We start from the raw sequence: 25,960 nt of genomic DNA, 5'->3' as shown, positions 1-25,960 counted from the left end.
ACAGCACCAGACTTGAGATTCTAGGCTTAGACAACCTTGAACTACGCCAGCTAAGATGGGACTTAAGCATAGTATATAAAATCATATGTTACAACGTGTTACCAGTTAATAAATATTTCAGCTTTAACAGCAACACAAGATCACAGAACAGATATAAACTAAATGTAAACCACTCTGAGCTTTATTGCAGGAAGTACGATTTCTGCAACAGGGTGATCAATGTCTGGAACTCACTATCTGATTCTGTTGTCACCTGCTCAAATCCCCACTCCTTTATCCTCAAACTAATCTCTATTGACCTCACCCCATTCCTAAGAGGTCTGTAGGGGCGTGCTTAAGTGCATAATCGTGCCTACCGTCCCTGTCCTATTGTCCCTAATTATTAGTTCCTATTTCTTGTATTTAAACTTATGTTTGTTCCTGTTTCTGTTATATTGTAAGCTCTTGACAAAATAAATAAATAAATAAAAAATAATGTTTCCATTCTCATAGTTTTTTTGTCCTTGGTCATTCTGTTTCTCTGTTTAGGTAAGGAAATATATCTGAAATGATGACCCAATGGGGTCATCTAACCTGGCAGTAGGTTAGGTAGTAGGTAGCAGTGGTGGGATTCAAATTTTTTTACTACCAGTTCTCTGAGCGTGGCTTGGTGGGCGTGGCAGGGGAACGATACTGTAAAATCTCCAGTCAAAGGTGGTATTTGCTGGTTCTCTGAACTACTCAAAATTTCCGCTACCAGTTCTCCAGAACTGGTCAGAACCTGCTGAATACCACCTCTGAACAGCACTGAAAAAAGTGACATGGCCATGAAATTTAGACATTGGCAACTGACTCACATTTAAGATTGTTGCAGTTTCCATGGTCATGTGATCACATTTTGCGACCTTCTTACAAGCACATTTACATAATTAACTATATAGACCAGGGGTGTCAAATTGGATTTCTTTGGGGGCCAGGACAGCATTGTAATTCTCTTGTGTGGGCCGATGGGGTGGAGGGATGGTGGGCAGTGGGGGGGGGACAGATGCCTCCTGCAGCACCCTTCCAGCCAAAATGAGCCGCTGTTTTTGAGCTTTTTTCGGCCATTTTTAGCCCATTTTTGGGCTTGTTTTGGGCCCATTTTTGCCCATTTTCAGTCTGTTTTGGGGCCGTTGTTTGGCCATTTCAGCCTGCTTTTTGGCCTGTTGGGCCCATTTTTCAGCCTGTTTTGAGCCCATTTTGAGCCATTTTTGGTCCATTTTTTGGCTTGATTTGGCCTGTTTTGGGGGCATTTTCTGCCTGTTTTTAGCCTATTTTGGCCCATTTTTTGGTCTGGTTTCAGCCCACATTTAACCAGCAGAGTGCTGTAGGAGGCCATGGAGAGTGAAAATGAGGTGTGGAGGGGGAGGTACACGCGGTCCGTTTTAGTTGCCAGGGGCACCACAGGCCAGTCTCTTGATATTTTCAGGCTGACCCCACAGGCCAGATTTAAGCATGCCATGGACCACCTGGTCCGTGGGCCTTCAGTTTGACACCCCGATATAGACTAAAGAATTAATTATTGCTTTGCCATCTTTTCCCCTTAAACATTTGGTCATGTGTAGTATGACTTGAGTTCATGTAGAAGGCTAAGGGTTACTTGAGAGTTTCAAGAAGATATTGGACTCCCATCTGTCAGAAATGGTGTAGGGTCTCCTGCTTGGGCAGGGGGTTGGACTAGATGACCTGCAAGCTCCCTTCAAACTCTGATTGTGTTATCTGTTATGGCTTCTGAAAATTCTTCTTCCTCTTCGTCTTCTGCTCCTCCTCCTCCTCTTCCTCCTCCTCCTTTTTGTTTTTTTGTTTTTGTTTTATTTTTCTTCTCCTTCCACTCTCTCTCTCTCCTCCTCCTCCTCTTCCTCCTCCTCCTCCTTCTCCTTCTTCATCTTCATCTCCCCCTCTCCCTCTCCTCCACCTATTCTGCCATCTGTAAGCTTCTAAAATTTATTGTACTTGAATGTGTAAAAATAGCTAACAATCACTTGAATTAATTCACTTTAAATTTATTGTAGCTCTTCCAGAATATCTTTCTCACTTATCATAGTATACTTATAAAACTTAGACATATACTTATACTTAGAAATATGTTCTCCAGAGAACAAATGCTGCTGTTATACTACACTTGTCATGTGAATATAGAACATATTCAAATTTAATTTCAGTTTCTAAAATTGCAATTTCATGGAATTCTATTGGATTTTTATTTTGATAAATAGAATCTATAGTCTCCAAAAATAATCTGAAGTACTTTCTTTTTCCTTTGTTGATAGCATCACCAAGAGTGAATTGCAAGTGATGGCTTAAGTACCAAAAATGGTCTCCAGAAACTGTTCAATAACCTTTGTAAATAGCTGATTTTCCAGCCAGCAATGTGCTCTCATATTCAAAATAAAATATTTGGATTTTGTTAATCATTTTTGTGAATAAATTCTTGTTTGGAATAAAATGTTTTCAATAACACAACATGCAAAATACTGAATTATTCAATTGCTGATATCACATCCATTTTAGTTTTACAATTTTAATATAGCATAAACATATCGTACCACCCATCTTTATTAATATTGTCAATTACTGAAGGTAAGTCTTTTGGGGATTATTTTAAAACATCACTTTTAAATATGCATAATAGTGAATGATTTTTCTTTGGTGGGTAGGCTAAGGAGAGGGAGCAAACTGGATATACATACTTGCTGACTGGGTGTTTCCAGCTAATATGTCTACTTGGTTCTACTCAGGCTGTTCTGCCTACTGTCTCCCTTGATGGTTTGGAATTTGGTTAACATTCCTGGTATGAATTGACTTTTTTGTGCAAAAAGCATGTTCAGCAGGAAACCTGTTTTTATAAGGATTCAAAGAAGACTTGAACATTGTTATGAAAAGTACCAGCTGTTAGGTGTCTTGGTAGATATCTCTGCAGAAACCAGCCCATGCTACAGTGTGAATTCCTTGTGATTGGAGAGCCCTGATTGCATCCATAACCATATCATGTGCCTACTAAATCATATTCATGGCCAAAATTATTTTGGAAGAAGAGGGAAAACACTATTTTAAAAGTAGAGCTAATGACAACTCATTACTCTCTTATAATTAGCAATGAACTGGGGATAAAACACAGCTAATGTCCTCAGAATATGGCACAAAATAACAATTACAGGAACACATTCAGGCCATAATTAGGTGGGACATGAGTTAAGCCTTTTCCCTCTGCACCTTTCCCTTTCCTCATTTTTAAATGCCCCAAGTTTTTTATCCTTCTCCTTATGCAGAAAACATCTCTTTCTCCATTATGATCGGCCGCAGAAAAATAAAAGCCAAGAAGGGAGCAAGGGAGAGAACTCTACCATATTGTGGATCTGTGGATTCATGTTTAGACAGAAAGCATGGGATCTAGCAGCGTCTCACAAGTTTGAAACTACACAAAACTTTGGTGCACAGTAGTGCCTCATGTCACCTATTCTGTACTTCTGCGTGTCATTTAGCTCTGCCCAGAGCTTTCTCCTTTGCATTAAACGACAGACTTAAATGGAATGTGGTAATGGCTCTACAATTTGGTTCAACTGTACCCATAAGGACAGGGGGATCTTGGTCCCATCTAGAAAAATCATAAACCATATTAATATGAGCAGGATCTGGAGTAAAATATGAATTTTGAAATAAGAGCATCATTTCTTTTTTTGTTCATCATTTGACAGTTGATAAAGTATAGAAGCAAAGAAATATGCTAATGCAACAATTAATGCATCATTTCCCACAGCTGGCATGCTTAGAAGCAGAAGAGATAGCAAGCTAGAGTAATTCTCCAATCACTTTATTTAGTGTGCTTACACACATGAAACCAGTACATTAGGGCAGAAGACACTAAAACTGGAAATGCGGAAAGCAACTTTTATGCCTATTTAATCCTCTGCCAGTTCAAGGCCAGACTGCACTTTAATTCTGAGAAAATTCTTGGGACAGAATTTGAATTGGAAAACTCCAGGCTATTGCTAGATTGGAGAACACTTTTGTTTGCCCCTTTCTAATATAATAGTAGTCCAGAATTTGCAATTTAAATAATCATTTAACCTACTTTCCATCATTAGCCTTTCTAAACATTCCCTCTATTTTACAGAAAATGTTTAAGTGTTAGCTAGGCTCTTTCTCACTCATCCCTAAGCAATAACCTCAGAACAGACTTAAGCTGAAATATTGCATGTCCATGTCAATCATTCAAATTGTGGTGGTTTTGAAACAGTGGTTTGAAAGAAAGGTAGAACAAAATTCTTTCCTCAAAGCCTCTTGTAGATACTTGGCGGGCCACAATTTTAGACAAAAGCAATAAAAAACCTTTTTAATGAATCTGCCATGACCCATTATAGGCAGGTTATACTGTTTATTCCACTTTTGTATGTTGAACATAGCTTCTGCTTACTCACAGACTTCTACAAGCACTCTTAGGGCTTCCTGACATTTTTAGGAAGTGAAAAATGAATCAAAGAGATAGTTTGTTATTAAAGGCATAAATTAGGAGCAAAGAAAACCGACCTGAATTCTAGTTCTCCTTGTGCATGAACGCAGGATGGTGAGTTCCCCCCTCTCTACCCCCTCCTCTCTTGAAATATTGGGGCCAAGAAAATTTAATGAATCTGTCAAGAAGAATCAAGATTGATTCAAAGGGCATTCACAGCAAGAGTTTAAAGAACCCTGCTCACCCTGAATATAATCCTTTTTCATGGTCATTCCATTGCCAACTTCTCTCAAGACATATGAAAAGAAACAAAGATTTTGAAGAAGATTGATCCATCCATCACAAGGCCATATCTTGATGTAACTCTCAAGAGACAGGATAGACTGTGTCCGTATTAAAGAGGATTAGGATGTAATATATATCCTTTATTTATTCTTTATTGAGCCTTTGGACAGTTTCTTTCCTGAGTGAAAGTGAAACGAGCTACCTGAGTTTGGGCTGCTGCTCTGTTTCTATTGAGATTTAGAATTTAATAGACAACGGGGTAAGAGAGGAAGTAAGGTTTTTTTTTGCAGGGAAGCTGTTTTCAGATATTTGCCACTATTGCAAAGCTATTTTCAGTTACAAAGTATCTCAAGCATTCTTATATCGCTTTTGGAAACTATCAGTCTATTTATCAGATCTGCAATTCTGCCGTAACGTGAAGGGGGGAAGACAGCCAAAGAATGTAAAGTTGGACATGGGAATGTGAAGACAAAAGGTGGAAGGGATGAGATAGCCTTGATAGAAACCACATATGCCAATACCAGAATAAACTAGCTATCAAGCACACCTGGCCTGGGAGCAGAATGAGAAATTGCACCAATGGCGCCAAACATCCAAAACATCTAAATGGCCTGCTATTGGACATTAGAGGATTGGATTAAAAGGGGGAGGGCCATGGAAAGGGTAAACATGTAATCTTTTCATAGGAACATTCAGATCTAGCTTTGCTTTCACGGCAACCAATAATCCTTAGTAAAAGAACTATCACTTCAACCAAATGGAGCTGAGGGTCTTTCTTTTTTAGGGACCTGAGCGGGACAGGCCTGGCATTAGGCTAGATCTGCAACAATGGTCAACCCAGAGACTTACCTTTACCATGGGGTCAATGCACAAAATGCCTGCTCAGGAGATAGAATCATGAGGAGCTGCTCACAGTGGAGGGGACCCTCCTGAATGGCTAGTAGAGGTGGAGATCTGCAATGACCAGTCAAGATACTGATGGTCACTGGGGTCAGAAGGAAGGAAGACTTACAGGAGAGGCCCTCCGGAGTAACCTTCACATGGTGAAGTTGAGGGAACCACCTGAGAGAGCCACACATAAAGTGATGATGTGGCAACCCAGGGCAAGACCGACCACAATGGTGCACTGGTTCAGCAAGCCATTGAGTTCGCAAAATTGCTATGCCTCCTACTCAAGCAGCACAAGTCCAGGTAGACAATGGCATGGTGTGCCCACCAGCACTTGGTCCCTTGGTACCAGCACCAGTTCCAGCACCACAGTCAGTACCTGCTCAATGGCCCAGCCACCATCACCACCACTTCCTTTGGACTTCTCCACAAAGGAAGAGAGAAAGGGCATATCACCAGCTCTGGGAGTGAAATTCAATGGAGAACCAAAGCAACTGGCATTCTCCCTGACCCAGGTCCAGATCTACCTGCAAAGGCCAACTTGCCAGCTGAAAGGGTCAAGGTGTGGAGGGTCAAGCTGAAAGGGTCAAGGTGTGGAGTGTGACCTTAGCACTAGAAGGAACTGCTGTGGAGTAGTTAGTGACCCTCTACAATGATAATGTCCTGGAGCTGCACAACTTCAATCACTTTGTGATTGCGCTCTGAAAAAGATTTGAAGACTCACTTGCTGACCATAAAACTAGGACTAGAATAAAGATGATAAGCCAAGGTCGATGGCTCATGGCCACTTACACCCAGGAGTTCCACAACCTGGCATGCAGGTTGACTGACTGACCACAAGGTCTGTTAATAGATGGGCTGAATGATGACTTCTATAACACCTGCATCTCCAGAGGCACCCATGGTTAGTACATCCTGGCTTAGTAAGTCAAAATTGACCTAGCCCAGTTCCAAAATGGTGCCAGATGTGGGTGAAGGAGGTTCCCCACAACCAAAAAGAGAGAATCCCAAAGCAAGAAGGATGTGAACAAAGCCAATGTCGCTGCTCCACTGGATACTTTACATGTGGACTGAGCCACTGAGTTTTACACCCAAGCCAAAAACCTGGAAAAGCCAACCTCGAGAACCAGAGAAACAGCCCTAGAGGGAGTGAAGGTCATGAAGTTCACTCCATCATCCAAAAATGGTGCAAGAATTCCAACCACATCAATCAAAGGCTAGGCAGAGAATGACCCTGACGTGGATGATGACCTGTTAGTAAGTTGCCCTGTTATACCTGTGTCTATCCCTATAGAACTGCTGGTGCCTTCCTCAGGATGTAAGGGAATCCTGGTTGCCCTCTAGGACTCGGGCTGCATCAGATGTCTGGCCAGCCCTGGATTAGTTGAGAAATTGGGTCTGAAATTTAGGGAACTCATGGTACCTGTGGCTTTCTGCCAATTAGATGGGTCAGTAGTGTGGCAATATTTGTCATTGAACCAATAGGCATGGAGAGACCTCTCATACATGGCTCCTGAAATGAAACACTTGTGTAAATTGGAGGAAGAGGTTACTAAAGATTCAATAAGGCCCCCAAATTTGCCATTAGCCACTGGGTGGAAAGGCAAAGAGGGAGATTGGGGCCACAATGTGGGAGATCCCAAGGCAGACCCCAGAATACTCAAGGAGTATTGGGACCCATGGGAAGATTTCAGTAATGTAAATTCTGAGCAGCTGATTGGTTCTCTTGTTGATCGGTCATTTGACTGGTCTGGTTTTTTATGTATTCATATGCTAGATCTAGATCAATATGCTTGTTAATTTCTTTTCTGGTAGAATATCAGGCTTCAATAAATTCATATGTGTTGGAAGTGTTGGAATTCCCAATTTGATTGGGAAGGAACAAAAATCATTGCCCATGCTAACACCCACCACACTTGTGAATTTATTGAAGCTTGGTATTCTACCAAAGGAGAAATTAACAAGCATATTGATTAGATTCAGCATATGAATACGTAAGAAACCAGATCATTCAAATGACCAATCAACAAGAGAACAAATCAGCTCCTTAGAATTTAAATATAGCTCTAAATGAACAACCAATCACACAATCAACTAACTAAACATTTCTAAGTTAAGGAGAATAGGAAAATCATGCTGATGATGTTATCTAGTCTGGTAACTAAACATTCAGAAACTAACTTGAAACAAGTTTGGACAGTAAACTACTGCCAAAACCAATTTTACACCTCTCGTTTCATAATTTGTGATGCTTTGGTTTCTGCTTCAGAAGCATATTTTGTCTTAGTACACCTGCCCTATTCAGTTTCAGTACAGAGAAAAGCAGGATTAGCTGGTGCTTGCTGTCCCCATTTGTTTTAACAGACATCACTTTTGGGTGTGATGATTCTCTTCCTTCTGTAAGACAGAAACTTGCTGCATAATTTGGTCATGAATCTACATTCAGGTTGACGTATGGGTCGCTTGGGACTACATTTTTTAGTACTAGTAGAGGGGGTTATAATGAAGTGGGCCAGATGCAGAGACAGTAGGCAGCCAGATCATGGAAATTTGGCAGTAGGGAAACCCATCTATAGCAGATGCAGAGATAGCAGTAGCCAGATGGTGGAGCTTGGCCTGAGGCAGATCCTGGACAAAGTAAACCAAAAAAAGGAGAAGGAGAAGGAAAAAAGAGAAGCCAAGGGAAAACAGGAATGGGAAGGCCAAAGTGATATTAGCAATGCCAGGGGAGTGCCTCCTGGCAAGTACTGATTATAAGAAGATATAAGAATAGATCTTTGTGCAGGTAAGATTATCAACCTTGCTGTCAAGCAAAACCAAGCATTTAATAGTGAGTGCCATACCATGTACCATCAAACAGGTGGCAAGAAAGTAGGGGCAGGCAGGCACAATACAGGTTATGTAGACAGTAAACACAGTGTCAGACATAAAGATCTCAAGTGCCTATATACAAATGCACAAAGTCTGGGGAACAAACAGGGTGAATTCAAACTACGAATACATGAAGGCAAATATGATATAGTTGGAATAACAGAAATTTGATTGGATGAAACCCATGACTAGAACATACTAGTAGAAGGATACAAACTATTCAAAAAAACCAGACCCCATAAAAGAGGAGGCGGAGTTGCACTGTATGTAAAGGACCACTATATTGCTACAGAAATGCATGAAACCAAAGATGAAAACCTCCTAGAATGCATATGGGTAAAAAAAGAATGACATGGCCATAGGTGTATATTATAGGCCACCCAATCAAGCAGAAAAAATAGATGTCCTTTTTGCCAACCAAGCACACAACAATAGGAATGGGAGACTTCAATTATCCTTATATCAATTGGAAAGCTAATTCTGCACGAAGTGAGAAATCAAATAGGTTCCTAACCAACCTAGCTGACAACTTTGTTGTCCAAAAGGTAGAAGGTGAAACTAGAGGGACAGCCATACTGGACTTAATTCTTTCAAACAGAGAAGAAGTGATGGAGTTGAAACTGCAGAAACCTTGGGTGTGAGTGACCATGTCATACTAGAATTCAACATAACACAAACACAAGCAATAGAACATAATGACACCAGAGTCTTGGATTTTAAAAGAGCTGATTTTAATAAACTCAGAGAGAACTTGGGAAAGATTCCATGGATGAAAATCCTAAAGGGGAAAACAACTCAAGAATCTTGGGAAACTCTAAAAAGTATGATCATAGAAGCCCAGACCAGCACAATATCACTGAGAAAGAAAAACAAGAAATCCAAGAAGAAATCAGCATTGCCGCACAAAGATCTCTCTGGCAAATTGAAAGAAAAAAGGACAAGTACAAAAAATGGAAAGAAGGACATACAAGTAAGGCAGAATATCAGCAGATAGCCAGAATCTGCAAAGACGAAGTCAGGATAACAAAGGCTCAGAATGAACAAAGACTTGCAACAACAGTCAAAGATAATAAAAAAAGTTTCTTCCAACATATAAATAACAAGAAAAAAATCAAGGAAACAGTCGGTCCACTAAAAGAGAGAAGATGGCAAGGAAGTAACAGGCAACAGAGAGAAAGCAGAACTGCTTAACTCATTCTTTGTCTCTGTCTTCACGCAAAAAGAAACTATAGCTCAACCCACCAAAAACATAACTGTAAAAGACAGACCAGAAATAAAAGTTAAAATAAGCAAAAGAATAGTAAGAGAACACTGGAAACTTCCGGTTTGTCGGCTTCGCGCGGCAGGGATTTGCGAAGCTGCGCGATCCCTGCCGCGCTAGCCGTTTTTGGGGCTCCGACCCAGACGGGTGCGGAGCTGAGGCCTGCCTGCAGGGGCAGCTGAAGGTAGGGGATCCGGAGAAGGGTTTGGGGTGTTGCAGACTCCCTCCCTGGCCGGCAGAACTCCCTTTCCCAGGACGGTGCAGCGGCGGTCTGTAATGGCCGCCACAAAGAAGCTGGCAGCCGGGTAAGAATGCGCAGGAGGAAGTGGAGAAAGTGATTGAGAGGAGAAAGTTTTTCTTGGCTCCTAGGACTCTAAGACATATTTAATAAAATTCCTGAAAAGTATGACTTTCTGAATAATACCTGCCAGAAGAGGAAAAAAGCGGCTGTTTGAAGGTGCTGAAAGGATAGCTTTCCCTCTTTTCCTACGGAATAAATAACTGGATATTAAGAAACCTATTTTTTTTTAGGTGAAAATTGGTTTTAAGCGATGAGTGGGAAGAGAGAGGATTAAAAAGAAAATATTTGTATGCTAAGACTTTGTTGGAGCAGATGCCTTAAGGATTTGAAGACAAGAATATATTGCAATAAGATTTTAAACAGATTTGGACTTTCTTTCTCTTGGATTGATATTACCCCAGAAGGAGAAAGTGAGAACTCTGCCTTGGTTTGGACTGACTGATAACTTTGGGACTGTTTTATTTTTTTTATTTTCTTTTGAATATTCTGGTTGTTGTAAGAAGAAAGAAGGGGAAAAGAAAAGAAAAGATTTATAATGGCTCTTTCTGTTGAGGAACTAAGAAAAGAATATGAACAAGCAAAAAAATGGTAAAGATGGTGTGGAAGAAGCTTTCCTTTTCTTAGAAATGGCGCTTACTAATTATCAACAAACATTACAACAGATGAAGACAGCAGAGAAACAAGAAAGAAAGGAAGGAGCCATTTTTAATGAATCTCAGAATTTGATCCAGAAAGAAGGAAGAGAGAAAGAAAAGAAAAGAAGAGAAAAGAAGAAAACTAAAGGACTTAAGGACTTAAGATCTAAAAAACATTTAAGAAAGGGAAAAATAAGGTGCAAAACCAATATGATGATAGTAAACAAAAGGGAAAAGGAATACGACAGAGAAGGGAAGCTGGTAAGGCAGAGGCTAGAAGAAGGGGGGTAGAAAGGTTTGTTGGGAGAAGAAAGAAAGGGAAAAGGTGGAGAAAAGCTACAATGTTTTGAAATTAAATGAAAAAAAGAAATTTTTATGGATAATGGATAAAGTATAATTATTTTTTTTTTAAAAAAAAAAAGATTTTGCAAGGTACATAAGATGAGATGGTAGTATTGTAATGACTTAAGAGTTGATAAGAGATTAAAATGTTAAAATGTTTAAAAATGATTGGCTTTAAAACTTAATAATAGGGGAGGTTTAGAATATTGTTTTAATTAAAGAGTTTAATAAGACTATGGTATTGATGTTATTATAAAATTTTTATTATAGTATCTTTTTTTAATATTTGGATTTATTGTCTAATTATGTACTTAATTATGTTGGATGTATTAGTTAGATAGAATGTACCAAGCAAAGTCGGATTGGGTATTAGATATTATTTTAAAGATTAATTTGATTAACTTAGGGGGAGATAGAAAGGCATCATACTCTGATTAATGATTTCAGGAGAAACTTATTTTCTTTTTTTTTTTTATAAGGAATGAGACAAAGGGATGATAAAAAATGGACAAAAGATATAAATATAATGATTCAAGCTAAGATGATTAATTAAGATAGAAGTAAGAAGTGTGAAATATGTGGGGAAGTTAATATAGAAGGCTTAGAATGGTAAATAAAATAAGTAATGATATGTAAGATGAGCATGAATATAATTGAAGTCCATGAAGAGAGAGACACCTGGGTCCAAGTTACTTTCCAAAAAGATTTTTTTATGTTTTGTGTGTTGTGTGTATATGTCTTTTTGGGGGAGAATTAGTTAAAACTTGTAGAAATATAGAATGAGAATAATGGTAACTAAGTCAGAAAGAAACAGATGAAATAATAATAATGATATTGAATAAGAGTAAAGAGAAGTAAAGAGAAATTGAATAAGAGGTTTTGGTATGTTGTATGGAAATGGTTTAAAATAGAATTATAATTTATCTGACTTGTTAAATTGACAATGAAAAAAGGTTTAAACATGTAATGAATAATGATAATTTGTGTGTTTTAAAAATTAATAAAACTTGTTTTTTTTTAAAAAAAAAAGAATAGTAAGAGAACACCTGTCTGATCTTGATGAAAACAAATCACCGGGGCCTGATGGATTACATCCCAGAGTTTTAAAGGAGCTGGCAGAGGTCATCTCAGAACTACTGCACCATATCTTTCAAAAATCCTGGAGCACCGGGGAACTACTAGAGGACTGGAAAAGAGTTGATGTGGTTCCCATCTTCAAAAAAGGGGGAAAAAACAGACTCAGGAAACTATAGACCAATCAGCCTAACATCAATACCCGGGAAGATACTGGAAAAGATAATAAAAAAACAGATCTGCCAACATCTAGAAACAAGTAAAGTAATAACTAGCAGTCAGCATGGGTTTGTTAAAAACAGATCATGCCAAACCATTCTTCAACACAGTGGCTAAATTAGTAGACCAGCAAAATACTGTGGACATAATACTATATATTTAGATTTCAGCAAGGCATTCGACAAAGTAGACCACAACCTACTTCTTAGTAAGCTAGAAAAAAGTGGAATAGATAGCACCACCACTAGATGGATTTGCAACTGGCTGGCAAACCATACTCAACGAGTAGTCCTTAATGAGTTTAAGTCTATATGGAGGGAAGTAAGCAGTGGGGTGCCCCAAGGTTCTGTCTTAGGCCCAGTACTCTTCAATATCTTCATTAACGACTTAGATGAGGGAATAGAAGGGGAACTTGCCAAATTTGCAGATGATACTAAGCTGGCAGGAATAGCTAACACCCAAGAAGATAGGCTCAAGATCCAAATTGACCTTGACAGACTAGAACACTGGGCCATATCTAATAAAATGAGAAAATCAATATAGAGAAAAGTAAAGTCCTACACTTAGGCAAGAAAAACCAAAAGTACACATATAGACTGGGTGAAACCAGGCTCAATAGCAGTAACTGTGAGAGGGATCTTGGAGTCTTAGTGGACAACCAGCTAAATATGAGCCAGCAGTGTTACGAACTAAGCAAACACATTGGTTTTGAATCCTAATAGTTTTACTTCCACAGCAGGTTCGTAATCCTGCACTTCTCATTGGCCCGCAGTTAGCAGATCATGATTGGTCGTTTCTGGCTAATCTGATTGGCTGATAGCGGATCGCCGCCGATTGGACGCTTCCAGCGCGGCAAACTTGAATCATTGGACACTGTGACAGCAGCCAGCTCTATAAAAGGAGCTGCTGATGCCCAAGCATTTTGTTCTCTTTCTGAAGTCACTAATAAAGAGTTGAGTCACTATTCGATGCCTCGTCTCCGTTCCTTGTGCCCACTCCTCCAGATCTAACACTGGCGATGAGGATGGGATGCGGAGAGGATAGAGCTGACTGAACACTCACTGAGCACCAAGCAGAGCACGTGGCTAAGAGCGCACCCGCTAGCGACAGAATGACCAGCAGCACCATACCACCCACTCCATTTGACCTGGCTAACGAAGACTGGGACTTGTATATGGACAGGTTCCAGATGTTCCTGGAGACCAACAATCTAAAAGATGCTACGCCTGGCAAGAAATGAGCTGTATTCCTGACCCATTGCGGGCCCGCCGTTTTTAAAATGGCAAAAGCACTTGTGAAACCGGCGAAGTCAAGACAATGGATTGGGACAACCTCGCGCCGATCCTCCGGGCCCATTATGCACCGGCAGTGCCAACACTCATCAGAAGACACGAGTTTTATCAGAGGGAAAACAAAAAAGCGAGAGTGTTGGAGACTTCATCGCTGACCTCAGGAACCTGGCGGGACTCTGTGGCTTCGCAAACCTCGAGGAAGCCTTGAGAGACCGAATCATTCTGGGCCTGGAAGACCCTACCACCCAGAGCAAAATTATGGCGAAGGGGACATCGCCCTCGCAGATGTCATCGCCGAGGCTACTGCAGCAGAAGCAACCAGGAAATCAGCCGCTCGAATGCGCTGAGTGAACGCACCGCACCGCCAACTTGCCAGTGACACTACGCCTTTCTCCGAGAAGCACACAACGACCACCCACCATGAAGACCTCGAATCCTCATCAGAAAGCGAGGAAGAGGAGGTCAACCGCCTCAGGTCAGAACGCCGACCAGCGAGACCAGTGGAACCCTAAATCTTCGCGGCAATGTGCTGGATGCGGGGGTAATCACCCACGGTCAGACTGCAAATTCCTAGACGCACTCTGCCGTTCCTGTGGAAAGAGGGGCCACATCGCAAAAGTATGCAGAAGCAAACGAGGATCCAGCCCAAACCGAAGAGAATATAATTTCCGGCAGACAATAGGCACCCCACCAATAACTCGGGACCGCCTAAACAACCAATGGAGCCACTACTACTACAGAAATAGAGCACCCGCCAATTCAACTAGACGAGAAGAGACCCATCAAACCATCACCATCGGCCACGCTTCGTCCCTGGATGCAAGGAAAATCCGAGTGAAGGTCACCATTGCAAATCAACCATGTGTTATGGAGGTCGACTCCGGTCGTCCTTATCAATGGTCTCTTGGAAAACCCTCAAACAGCTGATCCCTGACATCCGTCGCCAGGACCTCAGCACTCAAAAAATCATATTAAAAGACTACCAAGGGAACAGAATCCCAGTTGCGGTACCGCCACATCCAAGTATCTTTCAAAGACCACACTGCAACTCTTCCTCTTACCATCGTCGATCGAGATCGCCCAGCTTGCTAGGCTTGCAGTGGTTCACGCCGCTAGGAATTGAACTAGCAGGCATACACCAGACCGGGAAGCGATGACTGGGAAGCGGCCCTCGTCCAGGAATTCCAGGACGTGTTTACCGAGGAACTAGGCAAGTACAAAGGATCCCCCATATCGTTTAATCTCAGCCCTGATGTTGCGCCCATTCGCCTTAAGCCTCACGAGTGCCATTTGCACTCAAGCCAAAGATTGATGAACAATTGGACAAATTAATAGCCCAGGGCGTGTTGGAACCGATTGACCACGCCCGATGGGAGACCCCAATTGTAACACCCATAAAACCTGACGGATCCTTGAGAATTTGTGGGGACTATCGGGCCACCCTAAATCACGCGCTTCAGCAGAGCGCTTACCCCGTACCTGTGTTCCAACACCTTCTTCATTCCTTGGGAGGTGGAAAAATATTTGCAAAATTGGACCTAGCCCAGGCGTACCAGCAACTGCCCGTAGATGCACAGACTGCAGAAGCCCAGACTATAGTCACGCACAGGGGTGCATTCAAGTGTAATAGACTCCAATTCGGAGTGAGTGTAGCACCGGGCATTTTCCAAAGTCTGATGGAGAGAATGTTACAGGGCATAAAAGGGATTGTGCCCTACTTCGATGATGTCTTGATAGCTGCCCCCACTAGAAGCCTATTAGAAAAACGACTCAGAATGGTTCTCCAGAAATTCAAAGACGCCGGCCTGAAGGTCAAGAAAGACAAGTGCCAACTATATACTGAGAGGGTTGAATTCCTGGGGTACCTTCTTGACAAACAAGGAATTCACCCTACTGAGAAAAAACTAGCTGCCATAAAAAATGCCCCAAGACCTAGGAATAAAACAGATCTCCAAGCCTTCCTGGGACTCATTAATTTTTATAACATCTTCTTGCCCCAGAAAGCAACCGTTGCTGAACCCCTGCATAGGCTCCTCGACAAGAAGGCATCCTGGATCTGGGGACACCGGGAAGAACGAGCCTTTCAACAAGTTAAAGAACTTTTAACTTCAGATGCTGTATTAATGCAATATAACGAGACTTTACCTTTAACTGTCACCTGCGACGCCTCACCGTTCGGAGTAGGAGCCATCTTGAGCCACGTCCTGCCAAACAGAACTGAGGCACCTATTGCGTTTTTTTCAAGAACCTTATCTAAAACTGAGAGAAACTATAGCCAACTCGATAAAGAGGCTCTCGCTATCGTGTCTGCGATCAAATGATTCCATGAGTATGTATACGGAAGACCCTTTGCCATAATCACCGATCACAAACCATTACTTGGCATCTTAGCGGGAGACAAACCGACTCCCCACATATTTTTTTTTTTTAAAACAAGTTTTATTAATTTTTAAAACACACAAATTGTCATTATTCATTACATGTTTAAACCTTTTTCATTGTCAATTTAACAAGTCAGATAAATTATAATTCTGTTTTAAACCATTTCCATACAACATACCAAAACCTCTTATTCAATTTCTCTTTACTTCTCTTTACTCTTATTCAATATCATTATTATTATTTCATCTGTTTCTTTCTGACTTAGTTACCATTATTCTCAATCTATATTTCTACAATTTTTAACTAATTCTCCCCCAAAAAGACATATACACACAACACACAAAACATAAAAAAAATCTTTTGAAAGTAACTTGGACCCAGGTGTCTCTCTCTTCATGGACTTCAATTATATTCATGCTCATCTTACATATCATTACTTATTTTATTTACCATTCTAAGCCTTCTATATTAACTTCCCACATATTTCACACTTCTTACTTCTATCTTAATTAATCATCTTAATTTGAATCATTATATTTATATCTTTTGTCCATTTTTATCATCCCTTTGTCTCATTCCTTATAAAAAAAAAAGAAAATAAGTTTCTCCTGAAATCATTAATCAGAGTATGATGCCTTTCTATCTCCCCCTAAGTTAATCAAATTAATCTTTAAAATAATATCTAATACCCAATCCGATTTTGCTTGGTACATTCTATCTAACTAATACATCCAACATAATTAAGTACATAATTAGACAATAAATCCAAATATTAAAAAAAAGATACTATAATAAAAATTTTATAATAACATCAATACCATAGTCTTATTAAACTCTTTTAATTAAAACAATATTCTAAACCTCCCCTATTATTAAATTTTAAAGCCAATCATTTTTAAACATTTTAACATTTTAATCTCTTATCAACTCTTAAATCATTACAATACTACCATCTCATCTTATGTACCTTGCAAAATCTTTTTTTTAAAAAAAAAAATTATACTTTATCCATTATCCAAAAAAAATTTCTTTTTTCATTTAATTTCAAAACATTGTAGCTTTTCTCCACCTTTTCCCTTTCTTTCTTCTCCCAACAAACCTTTCTACCCCCCTTCTTCTAGCCTCTGCCTTGCCAGCTTCCCTTCTTTCTGTCGTATTCCTTTTCCTTTTGTTTACTATCATCATATTGGTTTTGCACCTTATTTTCCCTTTCTTAAATGTTTTTTTGATCTTAAGTCCTTAAGTCCTTTAATTTTCTTCTTTTCTCTTCTTTTCTTTTCTTTCTCTCTTCCTTCTTTCTGGATCAAATTCTGAGATTCATTAAAATGGCTCCTTTCTTTCTTTCTTGTTCCTCTGCTGTCTTCATCTGTTGTAATGTTTGTTGATAATTAATAAGCGCCATTTCTAAGAAAAGGAAAGCTTCTTCCACACCATCTTTACCATTTTTTTTTGCTTGTTCATATTCTTTTCTTAGTTCCTCAACAGAAAGAGCCATTATAAATCTTTTCTTTTCTTTTCCCCTTCTTTCTTCTTACAACAACCAGAATATTCAAAAGAAAATAAAAAAATAAAACAGTCCCAAAGTTATCAGTCAGGTCCAAACCAAGGCAGAGTTCTCACTTTCTCCTTCTGGGGTAATATCAATCCAAGAGAAAGAAAGTCCAAATCTGTTTAAAATCTTATTGCAATATATTCTAGTCTTCAAATCCTTAAGGCATCTGCTCCAACAAAGTCTTAGCATACAAATGTTTTCTTTTAATCCTTTCTCTTCCCACTCATCGCTTAAAACCAATTTTCACCTAAAAGAAATAGGTTTCTTAATATCCAGTTATTTATTCCGTAGGAAAAGAGGGAAAGCTATCCTTTCAGCACCTTCAAACAGCCGCTTTTTTTCCTCTTCTGGCAGGTATTATTCAGAAAGTCATACTTTTCAGGAATTTTATTAGATATGTCTTAGAGTCCTAGGAGCCAAGAAAAACTTTCTCCTCTCAATCACTTTCTCCACTTCCTCCTGCGCATTCTTACCCGGCTGCCAGCTTCTTTGTGGCGGCCATTACAGACCGCCGCTGCACTGGTCCTGGGAAAAGGGAGTTCTGCCGGCCAGGGAGGGAGTCTGCAGCACCCCCAAACCCTTCTCCGGATCCCCTACCTTCAGCTGCCCCTGCAGGGCAGCCTAGCTCCGCACCCGGCTGGGTCGGAGCCCCAAAAACGGCTAGCGCGGCAGGGATCGCGTAAGCTTCGCAAATCCCTGCCGCCGCGGTCGACAAACCCCAACTCCCACATTTTATCACCCCGAATGACACGTTGGTCAGAGTTTCTGGCTGCATACAATTACCAACTACTACATCGCCCCGGAAAAGCCATTCCCCACGCTGACGCCTTGAGCCGTTCTCCGCTTCCAGAAGTCATAAGCGACCCAGCTCCAACCCTAGCTGCATTACAAATAGAAACTCTTCCGTCACCACCCCTGACTGCACGGGACATCGCCTCGGAAACAAAGAAAGATCCTTGTTTGGCACGAGTCCTCAGCTGGGTGGAAAGAGGTTGGCCTGACAACGAACCCAACGACATCCTTAGGCCTTTCAAAAACTGACAGACAGAACTTTTCTCCCAAAAAGGATGCATCTTGTGGGGAGACAGAGTCGTAATCCCTGAGAGACTACATCATAAAGTTCTAAAACTTTTGCACGATGGACACCCAGGCATCGTGCGCATGAAGGCACTGGCAAGGAGCTACGCATGGTGGCCAGGTATAGATAAGCAAATAGAGACCTGGGTGGCCACCTGCTCCAAATGTCAGGAAACTCGCTCAGCTCCACCAAAAGCCCCACCGACTGAATGGGAAACGCCTCGAGGTCCTTGATCCCGTATCCACATCGATTTTGTGGGACCCACCAAGGGACACACATTTCTTATAACAGTAGATGCCTATTCCAACTGGCTGGAGGTCCACAAAATGAAGAGCACCACCACAGAAGCAGTTGTCAAAAACTAAACAGACTATTCGCTACGCTTACGGGTTACCAGATGTCCTGGTCACAGATAATGGCCCCCAATTCACTGCTCTGGCATTTGAACAGTACCTAGCAGACCGGGAATACGCCACGCTTTAACCCCCGGCTCACCCAGCGCCAATGGCAGGGCTGAGCGCATGGTCCAATTCATAAAGAAAACGCTACACAAGATGGAACATGGGGACATCGATGACAAGGTGACCAGGATGCTTCTCCTCCAGCATATCACCCCAAGCAGCACCACAAACAGAACCCCAGCTGAACTGCTCATGGGCCGAAAACTTCGCTCACATCTTGATCGCCTACACCCTGCCTACACACCAGAAAAGGCCCTGGGGTCCAGCAGCAGGTGTCGCACATTCAAGGTAGGCGACCTAGTCTTTGCAAAAAACTTTTCCGGCGACCCATTGTGGGTCCCTGCTACCGTAACCCAACCTACGGGCCCTCGATCCTACCATTTACAAACCGATGATGGGAAAACATGGAAGCGCCACATCGACCAACTTCGCTCCCGACTAGCACCTACCCCCGTCACAAGCCCAGAATTTCAAACCAGGGGGAGAAGGGAAACCGGAAGAGAATTAGCATACGACCCAGTAAGTGAAAACCAGCAATCAGCACAACCAACCCGGGGATACTCACCTGCCGAAGGAGAACCAAGCCAGGTGATCGCCTCGCCACAAAGCAGTACTGCGACTGAAGCAAACAAAGCAGTACTGCGACTGAAGCCACAAAGCAGTACTGCGACTGAAGCAAATCCAAGGAATCCAAATGACAGCCGTGACGGAAGCAGAGATGACAACCCCGAGTCACCCAGCGAAGAGGTTGGACTATCGTTGCCATTAAGTTCAGCACGCAGCCCACCGGAACCAGAGCCAGAGCAAAGACCGGTGGAGCAACGCAAATCGAGTAGACAGGTGAAACAACCTGCCTATTTGGAAGAATACATCACCCCACCCCTCAGACGGAACCTAGGGGGGAGGGGTGTTACGAACTAAGCAAACACATTGGTTTTGAATCCTAATAGTTTTACTTCCACAGCAGGCTCGTAATCCTGCACTTCTCATTGGCCCGCAGTTAGCAGATCGTGATTGGTCGTTTCTGGCTAATCTGATTGGCTGATAGCGGGTCGCCGCCGTTTGGACGCTTCCAGCGCGGCAAACTTGAATCATTGGACACTGTGACAGCAGCCAGCTCTATAAAAGGAGCTGCTGCTGCCCAAGCGTTTTGTTCTCTTTCTGAAGTCACTAATAAAGAGTTGAGTCACTATTCGATGCCTCATCTCCGTTCCTTGCGCCCACTCCTCCAGATCTAACAAGCAGTATGCCGCAGCAGCCAAAAAAGCTAATGCAATCCTAAGTTGTATTAACAGGGATACAGTCAAGATCAAGGGAAGTACTAATACCACTCTATAAAGCCTTAGTAAGACCACACCTAGAGTACTGCATCCGGTTTTGTTCTCCACATTATAAAAAAGATGTTGAGACTCTAGAAAAAGTACAGAGAAGAGCAACCAGGATGATTAGGGGACTGGAGGCTAAAACATACAACGAACGGTTGCAGGAACTGGGCCTGGTTAGTCTAGTAAAGAGAAGGACCAGGGGAGACATGATAGTGGTCTTCCAATATTTGAGGGGCTGCCACAGGGAGGAAGGGGTCAAGCTATTTTCTAAAGCACCTGTAGGCCAGACAAGGAATAATGGATGGAAATTGAACAAGGAGAGATTTAACCTGGAAATAAGGAGAAACTCTCTGACAGTGAGAACAATCAACCAGTGGAACAGCTTAACCTCGGAAGTTGTGGGAATCCCATCACTTGAGACTTTCAAGAAAAGATTGGACTGCCACTGGTGTAGGGTCTCCCGCTTGGGTGGGGGGTTAGACTAGATGACCTACAAGGTCCCTTCCAACTCTGATTATCTGTTATTTGTTAAGTAGATAAATAAATAAACAAATAAGGGTGGAGAGCAATGGGCAGTTAAGAAGTATGAAATATAAAGGCTTGACAATCGAAAGGCTAACAATGTCTTCTCTGTGAAGAAAAAAGAGACTTTGACAAGCTCTTGGAACAAGATAATTACTTCCTCCCAACCACATTTTGGAGAAATTTAATGGTATGTCCTCTGCAGTGGTAGCTGGACCCTTTGATATGTACTCAGTATGTGTCAGTAACTCCTCTACATCAGCTCCACAGCTGGTAAGAAGTGGCCAAAGTCTTTTGCAAGATCTGACTGGCATGATGCATTGTCAGTGAGTACATGACTATGTGCTGCTGCCATTTCCAGAAAATAGTTAAGAAAATGTTAGCTATCCAGAGCCTTGGTGGTCTTTGATTTACAAACACAATTGAGCCAAAATACTTTGTTGCTAAGCAAAAAAGTTGTTAAATGAATTTTGCCCCATTTTGCAATCTTTTTTGCCACAGTTTTGACTGAATCACTGAAATTGTTAAGTTAGTAACACATTTGATAAGTAAATCTGGTTTCCCCATTGATTTTTGCTTTCCACAAGTTTAAAAAATGTGATCACATGACCCTGGGACACTTAAACTATAATAAATAAGCACCAGTGCCAAGCATCCAAATATTGGTCACTTGGGGATATAGTAACAGTAATGTGAAAAATGGTCATAAGTCACTTTTTCCAGTGCTATTGTAACTTTGAACGGTCAGTCACTAAACAAAAGGTTGTAAGTGGATGACTACCTGCAACTTCAGGCCACTTTATCTAAGGAAAATATAAGATCATTGAGAACTTTTCATATGATGAACACACTTGGCAGGGTAATTCTGCTGGGAGAAGGGAGTTCTGAGAGGACCCAGAATTTATGTGGCACATTTTTTAAGGTAAGAAGTTTTTCCGTTGTCCTTGTTCTCTTGTTTGTACTTTTGTCAACTGTTTTTGTTGCAAAAGGAAAAGATTATATTTAAATACTAAATAACTTATCAAATGGCTTGTTTTGTTTGACTCTTGTTATCTTTTTATCACCAAAGGTCTTATTATGAGCTGAGATGGGTAGGGATGGGATGTCAGAATTAAAGTAAAATGAAGAATTACTTTTTGTGTTTCATTTGTACTATCAAACACTTGAGGAACCCAGTCTGTGCAAAATATTGCCTTGTTTCCTTGTGTGTTCTTTCAGCCAGATCTCGCAAGTGCCTCTGCAATGCTATACATCAACTAGAAATAATCTTGAATAAAGCAGGAGTATTACAAAGAATAATATATGCATAGCTTTATTCTTAATAAGCTTGAGCGTTCCCTCATAAGGGATTTCTGCCTGACATCTGTGAAATCTCTTCCCATTCCAATCTCGAAGTCCTTTTTTAAAAAAAAATAAGACAATTTGTTTAGACCCGGGAGACGGGAGGAGGGGGAAGGAAGACAAAATTAAGAAAAATTGATCAAACAAGTTCTAAAATGAAATACCCGGAGTTACAGCATTCTTGTAAACAAATAAATACCAAAAGAGAGAGAGAGAAAGAGAGATTGTTCCATTTGTGAAAAGATCCATTGTGTGTAAAAAAATATAAATCCAGTGGGGATATTGCAATCTCATCTCATCTTATCTCAAAAGAGTAAGCAATTATTGGCTTCAGGGAATTTTCAGCAAAAATAGTTTTTTTTTATTATTTGAATTTTTATATCCATTTTGCCCTTCTGTTGATGTTTGGACAGTGCATCATTCCCTAAAACACATACATAATTTCTCAATTAGCATGACTGCAAAGAGGAGAAAAGAGAAAAATAGTGTGAAATGTAGTATTAAAGTGCTTTATATACTTTTGGAGTAAAGGATCTACATGCATAAATCTTCTAAAGATTCTGCTTAGGAATTTCACAAATAGGGCACACCCAAGCAATTGAGGAATTATAGAACCATAGAAAGGAAAAAAGTTTGGCCATGTCTATGCAAGAACTTGTGAAGGAACTGTTCCATCATTCTGACTTATCAAATTGTACTACAAGCAAACTAAATAGACATTTCAAGAGATCCTATAGAAACACCAGAAAGTAGAATAAACCACAACACCTGTCGTCAAATCAAAAGAGAAAGGGTTGATTGTGCACTATACTATAAAATGCTAGGCAGAAGGACACTAATGTACTGGCTATAATTAAGTTTAAAGATAAATGAGAAAAATGCAACTCTGCTAGTGTTATTTTCAGATTCTGGCCACACATTTTATTTTTACTTATTTATTTATTTTGTCCAGAGATTATAAGATAACAGGTATAAGTATAAGCATGGTTATGAATATATGAAATGGATACATATAAGAAAAAAAAAGAAACAATAGGACAGGGACGGTAGGCATGTTGGTGCGCTTATGCACGCCCCCTACAGACCTCTTAGGAAAGGGGTGAGGTCAATAGCAGATAGTTTAAGGTTAAAGTTTTTGGGGTTTGGGGAAGAAACCACAGAGTCAGGTAGAGTCTTCCAGACATTGACCACTCTGTTGCTGAAGTTATATTTCTTGCAATCAAGTTTTGTGCGGTTTACCTTGAGTTTGTATCTATTGTGTGCTCTTGTATTGTTATGGTTGAAGCTGAAATATTCATTGACAAGTAGGACATTGCAATATATAATTTTATGTATAATACTTAGATTGGACCGAAGGCAGCGTAGTTCTGTTTTCTAGGTCTAGAATTTCAAGTCTGGTGGCATAAGGTATTCTGCAACGAGTAGAGGAGTGGAGGACTCTTCTTGTGAAATATTTCTGGACTTTCTCAACTGTATTAATGTCAGATATGTAATGTGGGTTCCAGACTGATAAGCTGTATTCAAGTATTGGTCTAGCAAATGTTTTGTATGCTCTAGTTAGTAGTGTGATATTACCGGAGAAAAAGCTATGCAGGATTAGGTTAACAACTCTTAATGCCTTTTTGGCTATGTAGTTACAGTGAGCTTAGATCATTAGAGATGAGTACTCCAAGGTCCTTGACAGAGTTTGGATCATCAACAAGGTCTTGACTATTCAGCTTGTATTTTATTTTCTGGTTTTTTTTGCCAATATGTAAGACGGACCATTTATTTGTTGAAATTTGAAGTTGTCATTTGTTTGACCATTCTGATACATAGTCAAGGTCTTTTTGAAGAGTAGCAGTATTGTCTGTGGTGTTGAATAGCTTTACATCATCAGCGAAGAGAACGCAGTTGCTCTTAATATGATCACAGAGGTCATTTATGTAGAGCATGAAGAGAGTTGGTCCTAGAATGCTGCCTTGGGGGACACCAGTGTTGACAGGTACAGGATTTGATAGGACGTTCCCAATTTTGACCATTTGTTGTCTGTTTGACAGGAATGCTTCTATCCAGTTATGCAGGTGTCCAGAGATACCATAAGATTTTTTTTGATATGGGGATCCCAATGGGTTATTCATTTAGTATATACCAAGGTACCTGCCTCTCACCCTCTTATACAGGCAACAATCAAATAGGATGTGAGCCAGATGTTCTACCTTTGCCAGTCCGCAAATGCAAAGGTGTCCATTGTAGGGTATAGAATGGAATCTCCCATATCTGACCATTGTGTCAAGCTGTTCAAATCTAACTCAAATAAATATCTCCCTAAGATGTTTTGGCAGTTGCAGCTTTAAATAGCTGTCTATTTGAAAGATACATTTGTATTTGTTCAGCCATTTCAAGTTAATCTAATCTATTAATAAATCTAATAGCCATCTCTGTGGGAATAAAATGCCTGACTATATGTTGATAGATAATCATAATGATGGCTGGATGATAATATAAATAGCTACTGTGATGGAAATTTCCAATATATTCAATACTATAAGAAATACTCTGCAGAACAGAACTATATTTGGTTCTAAGATTGCAAACACTCCTCAAAGCTCTTCCAAATTATGTTTTTCATTTGACAAAGCAGACTTCCAGAATTAATGTAGACCAAGAGTGTCCATCCTTGGCAACTTTAAGACCTGTAGACTACTACTCCCAGAATTCCCCAGTCAGCCAATACTCCATGTTCGTGCTAATTCAGTACACAAATATTTGAAAATGGACTCTAAATGAAGAAGAATACTTAGAGATTAAGATATTTGTTGTATTGGTCGGACGGACACACCAGGCAGACACAGGAGCTGAAGAATAACGTTTCTTTATTTGAAGTAGTAACAGATTAACGTGGCTGCCCAGCTGGGCTGGCAGCCGGCTGGCTGGAGTCGGAGCCCCAAAAGCCCAGTTGATGCCGTTTGACAGCTCCTTATATAGTCTGCTGTCAAACGGCACCAACCAATGGGAACAGTCGGTGGTCCCGCTCAAAATGCGGACCAGGTTGAAGACTTAGCTAGTCAGGGACACAACACCCCTTTCCCCTAGCTAAGGGCATGCGCTGCCCAGCCTTTTGGGAATACCATGGTATAACAAGGAAATTGAACTAGTAGCTGCTTTGCACACCTATCCACTAGGCTTACAAAAAAATGGCACCCCACCTGTCACAAGGCAGGAGCCTGAGAAGGGGAACCAGATAAGATGGTGAATAACATGTCTGGTGACTGCCTGCATGGGGTAGGGCAGAGGTGCCTGAACCCTAAGGCTGGAGGCTCGTTGTGCTCTCCTGGCCCCCTTGGGACACGAACATCCAACCTCCCACCTACCTAGCTCGCCCCCCTGGGGAGTGTAGTGCTACTGTCAAGGAGACAAGCCCAGGTGGGAGAGACCCTGGAGGTGGGTGCATGGAAGGACTCTAATGGTGGGTGCGCACCTCCTTGTTCAACGCCTGACACCCACCACCCCTAAATACCGGATCCCATCCCCCAGAGTCACTGGGAAGGAGGGGGTGCAGAGAGAATTTTAATTAACAAAAGTGAGAGAATGAAGAAAAGTCTCAAACAACTCAGTGAATCATGGAAACGAACACCAGCCATGCTCAACCCCAGAGGGCTGCAGACCTGCAGAGCCAATGGC

This window comes from Notechis scutatus, chromosome Z (assembly GCF_049901735.1).
Source record: "Notechis scutatus isolate UNSWTSFEM ecotype Mainland chromosome Z, rNotScu1.2, whole genome shotgun sequence".
Taxonomy (NCBI): domain Eukaryota; kingdom Metazoa; phylum Chordata; class Lepidosauria; order Squamata; family Elapidae; genus Notechis; species Notechis scutatus.
Note: the sequence above shows the minus strand (reverse complement) of the source record.